The following is a 10,203-nucleotide window of genomic DNA, read 5'->3' as shown; positions in this document are numbered from 1 at the left end:
ATGTATATGATTACAATTCTAGTACAATCTTTCGACATTTGTGTGTGCGCCTTGTTTAGACTATTTTTATTAAACAGAAAATGCCATATTTTTTATTTAATTACATTTGACTGACTTCAGTCTGATAACACGCCACTTCCCTAAATGCCTTTACTCCGTAAGCCCGACAGAGTATACTACGAAATATCGATACAAGAGTATAGATGAACATACATACATTAGTGCATAAGCAGTCCCATTAGATGATATGCGCCAAAGCTGGCATTTCTATGTCACATCGGTATACCACGAGAACTCCAACGCCAGAACTACACGCGCTGCTTCTATTTGTTTTATTTCGTGTTTCTATTTTTTATTAAAGTAGAGCGCACGGTTGTTGATAATTTCTTAAAGCAGTCATATCATTATATTCGTACATAAACACATTTGCATTTAAGTACGAACACTTGCGGTTGCATACCCACCCAGTAAGCAAAATGTGTCAAAGAGTTGCTTTTAATACGAGACGAAGCCCACATCACAGTGAAATTTATATAAATACTTAACCATTTTCGATATTTTAATACTTATTTATTTATTCATTGCAAGCAAATTAACAGAATGACTTAAAATTAATACCATTTCTAAATAGAAATAACGAAAATTTACAGCTGTATGTGGGTTGAAGGTGAAAATAAAAGTACTAGTGATGTGCTGAATTGTCGGTACCCAATATTTGAAGGAAATTTCGGTACTCAATACTTCCTTTTCGGTATCAGATACCGATTCGAAAGATCAAAGTTTCGTCATAATGTGTATATGTTACCGGCCAAACCCGATCTTAGAATAAAATAGCTTTTCCTAGGTAGAAATTCCAATACATCCGTCCAACGCAGATATGGCGTTCTTCAAACAAATTCTGAGATAAGTAGGATGTTTTTCAATAAAATTCTGAAATAGGACGCTCTTAAATCAAATACTGAAGTAGGGCGTTCTTGCAAAGTTTTCTAAGATCGGGCGTTTTCGAACTGGCTGCCGAGATATATCGATATTCCGCTCACATACTTTTTGAACTAGAATACCAGTTGGTATATTTTTGGAACACGGGAAATTTAAATCTATGAAGCTTTAGAGGAGACCCCATTCCGATATTTTATTGAACAACTGCCATATAACCTTTCCGGAAAATGTATACACAATTATAGTTTTACTCGGCATTAAAACATCTATTAGTCCCCACATTCGGCAAATCATAGGCAGGCTCCCCTGAATTGCTTTTATTCCATATTTTTGGCTATTGTGCGCTCTTATTAGAAATCGCAACATTTCGGCACCGAGTTTCGAAAGTATTGGATATTTTTAAATCGGTACCGAGTATCGATCAATACTTAAAAGTATCGACTCGGCACATCACTAAAAAGTACAATTATATGGATGATACTCGTACCTATAAACCTCAAGGTAGAACAGTTTCTGATTTAGTGTTCATTAGGTACCAGAGTCCAGCAAAAAAACTTGATTGCAGATGTCATCTAAAGCTGCAGTGTCCGGTGAGGGTGCCTGTAATGATTCTAAGTTTGTATTTGGGGTAGGTTAATCAGAAGATTATATCTTATGACATTATAGCACTCCTGGGCGCTTCTCGTGGAAGCTCTGAAAGGAGCAATAACAACTTACCGCTTTACTGAACAAATTTTAAATGAAAGAAGCTCTCTTAAATGTTCCCATATTTATTTTAAAAGAAACTTTGTGAAAGGATACCGCATTCATTTTATGAGGTACTATATAACTTTGTGAAATGTTTCTCTAGAGTCCATGTAGACTTTCTGCAATCAGCAAGGGGGAATAAATACTTGCTTGCATTTTAAAAAGAAATTGATTGTCCAACAAAGAGTAATGTTTCCTTCATTCTGCAGAATGTTTTCATCATGCATGGTGGAATGCTCGCATTTCCTAAAAGGGGGAGGCTTACTTTGTACAGAAGTACAATAACACGCTGCGACAGAGAAAACACACCAAAGACACAATGACAAAGTATGTGTGATCGGATAGATATAGCATAAAAAAATTACTTATATACAGTGTTGCCGCCGCGCAAAGAACTTTCTAACCAAGATTAGACGAAAAAGTTATCAAATGTAAGGAAAAATATCAAATTTTTTTATTAGATTAACAATTCAGAAAAAGCTTACAAACCAAGGCAAATCAATTTTTATTTGCATTTTTGAAAAGTAAATCCTTTTAAGGCTGTAATATGTAAATACATACTTTAGAAAATCATTCTTCCCGTATTAAATGCATATGTATGAATGTTAATATCTTCGTAAACATTACCAGACTCTAAATGACGTTTTTAAATAAGTACATAGGTACACAGTTTCCAACTTCTTTGTAAGAATCAATGAAATACCTAATCAGCGTGAACATGTATATTTTTGGAGATTAAGATTAAGCAATTAAAAATTGGACTTATTGAACTATATCGTCGCTCAGAGCGAAATACCTCGTATACGCCAAACGTAGTACCGCTTATACGATGGTAAATAAATTTTACAAAAGCGCAAAAACCCGATTTTTTCAAAACTGTGGAATGGTATTTGCACTGAACCTACTTGCTATAAGATTATTATTATTAATCTTAACTTAAATTAATAAAGTAAGCAGTAATGGAAAAAGAATAGCCAAATCCCTATGGTAGTGGATTCCGTATATGTATATTATGTATTCTGTATATTATAAAACAAATACATACATATCTAAGTAATATTAATACATTCATTCCAAATATTCTTACTTGGTTTCACTGCTGGGGCTGCCACTGCTGCTGCTACTCTCCTCAACCTCGAGAGGTGTAGCTGGCCTAGGTCAATTAAAAACTACGATAAATATTAAAAAATAACTAAAACGGGAAAGATCTTAACAACTTCACAGGCAGGAAAAAAATAACCAAAATTGGTTAAAAGTAACCAAAACGGCAACACTGCTTATATATACATACATAATCTTGCGGTCAGCTAATTAAGTCAAGTGACCTTTTGACTAGTTTTGGCTATTTTTATTTCGTTTATTTAATGTTTATATTTTTTTCATAAATGTCTAGCACTTTACCTAAGCTGCCCCACATATGTAAATTTACATTTCAAACTTCGTACAAAAATTATGAAAATTCAACAAACATTAATTTTTGCACCCGAAAATTTTAAACTTTTTATTCAGAACTTTTAGAAAAGTTTTGGGTATGCAGTTTTCTAGCTCAATAAATTTTAGTGTGTTTAAGAGCAAATTTCAAGTCGCTAGAAAATCGCGTTGGTTTTTAATAATTTTTTTGTCTGACGGTGTTGTCCATATAAAATATGCTCGACAATATGGGTGTCAGACGAAGAAGGTTTCAAAAGATTTTAGTTTCAAAATATTTTGAAGAAGGTTGCCCATGTTTTAAAAGTCGAGCCAAGTTAACTAATACACATGTTATAAAAAATATTAAAATGTGGGTGCCAAACGAAAGTGAAGAAATCTTAGCTTAAATATTTAGAATATTTGTGACGGGTTTCAAGAAAGTTGTCATTTGTTTAAAAAAATTAAATTCAAATTACTTAATAAGTTAAAGCATAGGCATCAATCGAAATTGGTTTAAAACGTGTTTGAAAAAACAAGTTCAACTTAATTCAACAGTTAATTGAAATGTCTTATACAATGTCAGACGAAAGATATTTAAAAGGATATAAGTTTAAAAATGCTTTTGAAAACGATTTCCACCTGTTTGAAAACTCGAATTTAGTTAACTTATAGACTAGTTTTATGAAATATTAAAATTTGAGTCTCAATCGAAAGAGATTTATGAAAATACCTTTGAATAGGCTTGCCACCTTTACGAAAAGTCATATCAATCTAACTAAGTATATGTATTTATTATACGAGTAGGCATATTTTTGAAGGTCATTAGATTTGCACCGTTTTTTCAAGTTTTTTTTTTTGGAAGTTAACGCTTCTTTTCGGGCCGCTTATAACTCTGACTAACATTTTAAATATTTTTTAGGTTTTTATACCCGAGCGCACTTGTGCACAAGGGTATATTAATTTTGTTCACATAACGGTTGTTTGTAACAGCCAAAACGAATCTAGATAGATATAGACAAATGTATACATAAATGCTCAGAATGAATAGAGAAGTCGATTAAGCCATGTCTGTCTGTCCGTCCGTCTGTCCGTCTGTCCGTCCGTCCGTGTACACGATAACTCGAGCAAAAATTTAGATATCTCAACAAAATTTAGTATGTAGGTTTACGTTAATCCAAGGTAGGTTGATATATAAAATGGGCCAAATCGGACTGTAACCACGCCCACTTCCCATATAACGGTAATTTCCAGAAATACGAAAACTGCGATATTTTAGTAACTACTGAAGATTATTCACTCAAAATAGATATTTACAACAATTTTTAGACGAAAAATAAGAATATTATAAATTTTTGGAAAATGGGCGTAGCCACGCCCACTTAATGTTACATGTGTGTATCTTGGTAACCGCTGCACCAATTTCTTCCAAACTTGGCACAGTTTTTGGCCTTGGTAGAGCATACTAAATGGCCGAAAATTTAAAAAATCCGACAATAACCACGCCCACATCCCATATAACGGTAATTTAGAGAAATTCGATAAATCAGTAAATATTAAAGCTAATTCATTCAAAATTGATGCTTGCAACAATTCTTTACCAAGAAATACGTTTATGGTAAAATTTTGGAAAATGGGCGTGGCACCGCCCACTTATGATCACATGTATGTATATTGGTAACCGTTCCACGAATTTGTACCAAGCTCGGTATGATTATTGTGCTTGCCACATAGAAGCAAAACGTTGAAAATTATTGAAATCGGACTAAAATTACGGCCGCTTTTCATATAACGGTAAATTTTAGAAATGCTTGAAACTGCAATATTTCGAAATTTAAGGACGCTAATTTACTCAAATTTGATACACCCCGGCTTCCCATCTAGCGGTAGCTTTCGGAAAGGTGAAAAAACATATATTTAATACTTGCGCCGGGTATTTAATGTTCGGCTCCACCCGAACTTAGACTTTCTTACTTGTTTAAATTCAATTTTAGGCGCCAAGCGGGCTTAGAAGTAAATTGTTATTTAGCCAAAAAAAATCATGAATATCATTATAAGTCATTATCTGACATTAGATATATAGCCCCCTCATGCCTGAAGCATGAATGTGAAAACTTACCAATTTTGAGTTAATGGGTTCACTTGATTGACCTTTGAGTGTTCTATGTTATACCAAAACCCAGAATACCATGCATACAGGAAACCACATAATTTACATGCAATGAGGTTGTTCACGCTTGCCTGGTTATCAGCTTATGTGCTTATGTGGTTATATTTTTTACTCAGTTTACAACAATAAAATACACTACACAATAGTAATTTTGAACCAGATAACCTGATAACCAGGTAAGCGTGAAAAACCTCAATGTCAATTACAGGAGTGTAGAGTTAAGTCTCGTAAAAAAAAACTTTCAATCTTGATTTTCCAACATTTTCATTTTTACACATTCATTTTTCTTGCATAAGGGGGGCGATATCAAATTAGTTTTTTAGTTTAGTGAAATTCACACCTTATTGCTCGCTGGGTTGGTAAGATTACTCACAGAAGTTGTACTGTAGTTGCCGCTATTACATTTCCCATTGCTATAGCTGTTGCCTCTGCTGCCGCCTCAATTGACAGTTGGAAAAGATACTAAATAAGCAAAGTTTTCAGTTTGATTTTTCAACGCGCCACGAACGAACGCGCGCCTAACAAGTACTGTGTGCCCAATCGACCCACCGATCGTCTAGCTGTCCGTTAGTTAGTACATGTGTATGTACTCGTAATTAGTTGTCTGACTTAACTGACCGATAATAAATTGATACGCGCCACAGTCAATATTTTATTTCGTATTTGTATCTCCAGTAGGTTACGTCCATAAATCGCGCTTCTTCCCGGCTACGATAGTGTGATCTACATTCCTTCATTATCTATGTACTCAAGTACACACGAGTATGCGCAAGAGTACAAATATCTCTTTATACATTTGATTACTTCCGTGGCGTGAACGCCGCTAAAATAGTGAACTGTGCAGTGATAAGAAATGCATAAATTGATAAATCAGCAAATACATTTTTTTTTTATGAAAAAAAACTTTTAGTAAATAGGCGTTAAATTGTTTGTCGCGGAAATTCGCATGAAGCTGTTGTTGACATATAAATGCACATATTTAAAGCAAAGATACCATACATTGTACAATTTTTAAGATTGGATTGGATTTTTCTTATCAGCAAGCATAAGCTGAACTTAGTGTTCCCAATTGTGAATATTAAGTGGAAAATAAAAAATAAAAACATAATTTCGACTTGAGCATACAAAGCTGCTGGCTGCTGTTTCTAAGTCGCGAAATTATTTTGTATACGCATACATTCAAAGATAAACGACAAAGAAACAAAGAACGAAATACATACATACTTATAGGAAATGCTCACAAATGCTATCAAAAAAGTCTGCGGTATTGTGCTTTCTCTACGCCGCATGAATAAGTGAGTAAATTGAAATTTCATTAAGTATTTAATTTATATTTAAAAGTTCACTTTTCGTATTAAATTATCTTAAATCAAAGCAAAACTTTTTTATTCCAATTCCATGTAAAAGCTGGGCTTGCTAAAGTGTAGAAACATTGCAAGAAGCATTGAAATTAAGTAGGTCAAGTGATAATGATGTTAAGTACTTACTTTGTGATTTTAGGTAAAAGATTGCGTTGTAGTATAATTTCTCAATTCCCTGCCAAGAAAACTGATTGTATATGACTTTAAGCATAATTTCTTTCGTGACCTTTTTCACGCTGCACAGTGATGCCAAACTGGAATTTACTATTAAGCCTTGATTTTTGAACAAGGACCAAAGTGTCTGTTAAAATTCGCTAAAGGAGGGGAAATGTTCTGTAACACTGCGTGAGTGTATTGATTCATAGGTCGTAAAAGTTATTGCAGCGCTATGGGTATTATATTCGTCTATGCGAGACCTCTTATGGTCAGCCAGCATAACCTACCCTAACCTACCTCACATGCTAACCACACTGATGACCAGCGCGCGACCGAAAAGATCATCATATATATACATATGTAAGCTCTCTAATTTTCTTACTTCCATTTTATTAGACTGCGCCACAGCCCATGCGTGACCGGCTGACTCTAGTAAACAAATAAAAATTTACAAAATCGCGCTCTACAAATCTGGATCTTGGGTTTTCCTGAATCCCTGGGGACAAGAGAATCAACACTTCGGTTGTTAAGACAGGCTATTTTCCCGGACAGCCAGGCGGCCATTATAGCCCTTTAATCTACTACAACCTAGTCGAAGTTGCTTAAGGAGTGCAGAATTTTTTTGAATAAATTTACTTGTCACTTTGAAGTAAATCCAGGAAACGGAATAGCAACAACAGTTCACTCAGTGGAGGTTAGCGTTGCTGACTTTGCAAATCAATGATGGGCAAAGGATTCCTACTTAAGTCTAGAAAAATCTCATACGGGGAATTGTGGTGCTTAGACTTTCTTGCTCTTTCCTAACAAACAAAATGTGGTACAAAGCTCAATAATATTGCAAAAATAAATCTCGCAACCGTAGCTGTGACTGCAGCTGCTATATTTAAAAACGTTTTAAAACTCTGCACATCTTATATTGTGCGAGTGGTGAAACTCAACAGCTTATCAGCTTCAAAGGATATCTTAAGATCTACAAGATTAGCTGAACAATTTCACACAATCAACTCTAAAAGACCAACGAGTTTGGAGCATACGAAACTCTTAATGTTTATGCAAGAGCTCCATAGCTTCCATTCGTTTATTTTTGAAATCATTGTCACCATAGACTCCTAGCAAAAAAATTTTTTTTTTTTAACTTTTTGTATCGATGGAGTAACGCATTACAATACGACTGAAGACAAAATATTTCACTTTCTCGTTTACCCACTGCATTACAACATTTTACAATTTCTCGCTTACTTCCAATGACATGCGCAGGTTAAAGTAATGTGCTCTGTAAACTAGAAGGTATGTGTTGAATTTCGAAAACTACTTACCAATCGAGATGCACCACTCACCTTCTAGTTTACAAAATGCATTACTTTAAGGCATGTCATTGAAGGTAAGCGAGAAATTGTAAAAATGCTTAAACGAGAAAGTGAAAAATTTTTATATTGAGGCGTATTGTCATGCGATAAAAAAGTAAGCGCTTACCAAAGAATCAATGTTTTTGCTGAGATACTTTTTTTAATTCATAAGAGAACAATATTTTTTTCTACTTTTCAATTCGCATGCATTTTTTATATATTAAAGAAATCCACAAAGTCCCTCTTTCTATTTAATCATTTTTTTATTTCATGTTTATCATATTTTAATTTTTCAAAATTTGATTCCTTTTTTTTTAATTGTATTCTTTGCCCGGGCCTCTGACATTCAGCAAAGCCCGGAACAATTGAACCCCCCCACCCTCTAACCGCTCGGCAGGCCTACGGTTGGCGCTATCCTAAACCAACCTCAAGTGTAGGTCATTTCCAGCTCTCTTCGGTAATCTCCAATGCAACTCCATACTTTAAAGGCAAAGCTAGAAAGTAATCTTTGGGAGAAAAAAATTTAAAATTTGGGGAGCTTCTAGGCTACTTCTAAATGATATCGCACCTATCCGAGGTTGTTGATGTGGTTTTATTTCATAGCAGAATTTTATTGGCTCCAAAAATGCAATGGGCGACCCATTTGAGGTTTTAAGGGGTCCTACAAAAAATAGTTGAGAATAGAAAATGGTTAAATTAACAATTGGGTATTGGTACGGGAAGTCGCCTGAAGATAAACGAAGTTTTCCGATCAGAAAATATTGTTTTTTTCCATATAAAATACATGGAAAACTTTGAGCGACCTCTAAATGATTTCAGAATTAAAAACAGGGGTATAATTTTTTTCGGTATAGAAAAATCCTAGGGGTGTGAGCATTAAAATTCCGATTTTGCTTTTTTGGGCCACCCTAATGAACATGGTATCACTTTTACAAAACAACTACATACACAAGTACTTATTTCATGTCGCTTAAAATTAGCCGATTCGTGGACGAAAGGTGTGAATTGAGTTTCAAACTGGCATAAAGAAAGAAATTTAACAAAAATAAAAGTCCAATATATATACATACTTAACTGAATTCATTCATTACATTAATGCTTGTGTTAATTATTTATGTACATATTTACAAACTTTACGAATTCAAGATTGTCTACAGTCCCGTATTGAACAGCCACTACTTACTAATCGGAATGTATGTAATTGAAAAAACAAAATTAAGTGCCTTAAAGAAGAAAAGAAAAATGACTTAACATTTTTCGTTATTCTAGAAAATCAACCTACAAAAAAAGTTTGAACCTCAAAGAAAGGAATAAAAATTACCAAATATTTCTAGGAATTTAACCACTCAACTTTCCTAATACGGGCTGAGACTACTTTTTATACCTTTCATGAGCATGAAATGGTATTATAACTTTGGTCCGATGTTTGTAAGTACCAGAACAAAAAGAGATAGACCCATGAAAATGTATACTTATATGATCAGAACGTCGAGCTGAGTTGATTTAGCCATGTCCGTCTGTCCGTCTGTCTGTCTGTTTGTATGCAATCTAGTCTCTCAGTTTTCGAGATATCCGGATCAAATTTGGTAGGTGGGTGTATTTTTATAATGTATTAATCATTTGTCGGAACCGGAAGAATCGGACCACTATAACATATAGCTCCCATACAACTGATTGTTCAGATATGAGATTTTTCATTATAACTTCTCCATTTATGCAGCTACGAACATGAAAATTTGCAATACTTGCACCCATTATCAACAGAATACTTACAGTGAAAATTACAAAGATCGGGTCACTATAACCTATAGCTCCCATACAACTGATTGTTCAGATATAAAATTTTGCGTTATAACTCCTCCATTTATATAGCTAGGAACATGAAATTCCGCACTGTTTTCAATAATTATCAACAGAAAACTTACAGTGAAAATTAAAAAGATCGGGTAACTATAACCTATAGCTCCCATACAACTGATTGTTCAGATATGAGATTTTTCGTTATAATTCATCCATTTATGTAGCTAGGACCATGAAATTTCGCGCTGTTTTCACTCATTATCAACAGAAGACTTAC

Source organism: Rhagoletis pomonella, unplaced genomic scaffold (assembly GCF_013731165.1).
Source record: "Rhagoletis pomonella isolate Grant_MI unplaced genomic scaffold, Rhpom_1.0 Rhpom_scaffold_00006, whole genome shotgun sequence".
In the NCBI taxonomy this organism is placed as follows: Eukaryota; Metazoa; Arthropoda; class Insecta; order Diptera; family Tephritidae; genus Rhagoletis; species Rhagoletis pomonella.
The sequence above is the reverse complement of the archived record's forward strand: the minus strand, read 5'-3'. Positions refer to the sequence as shown.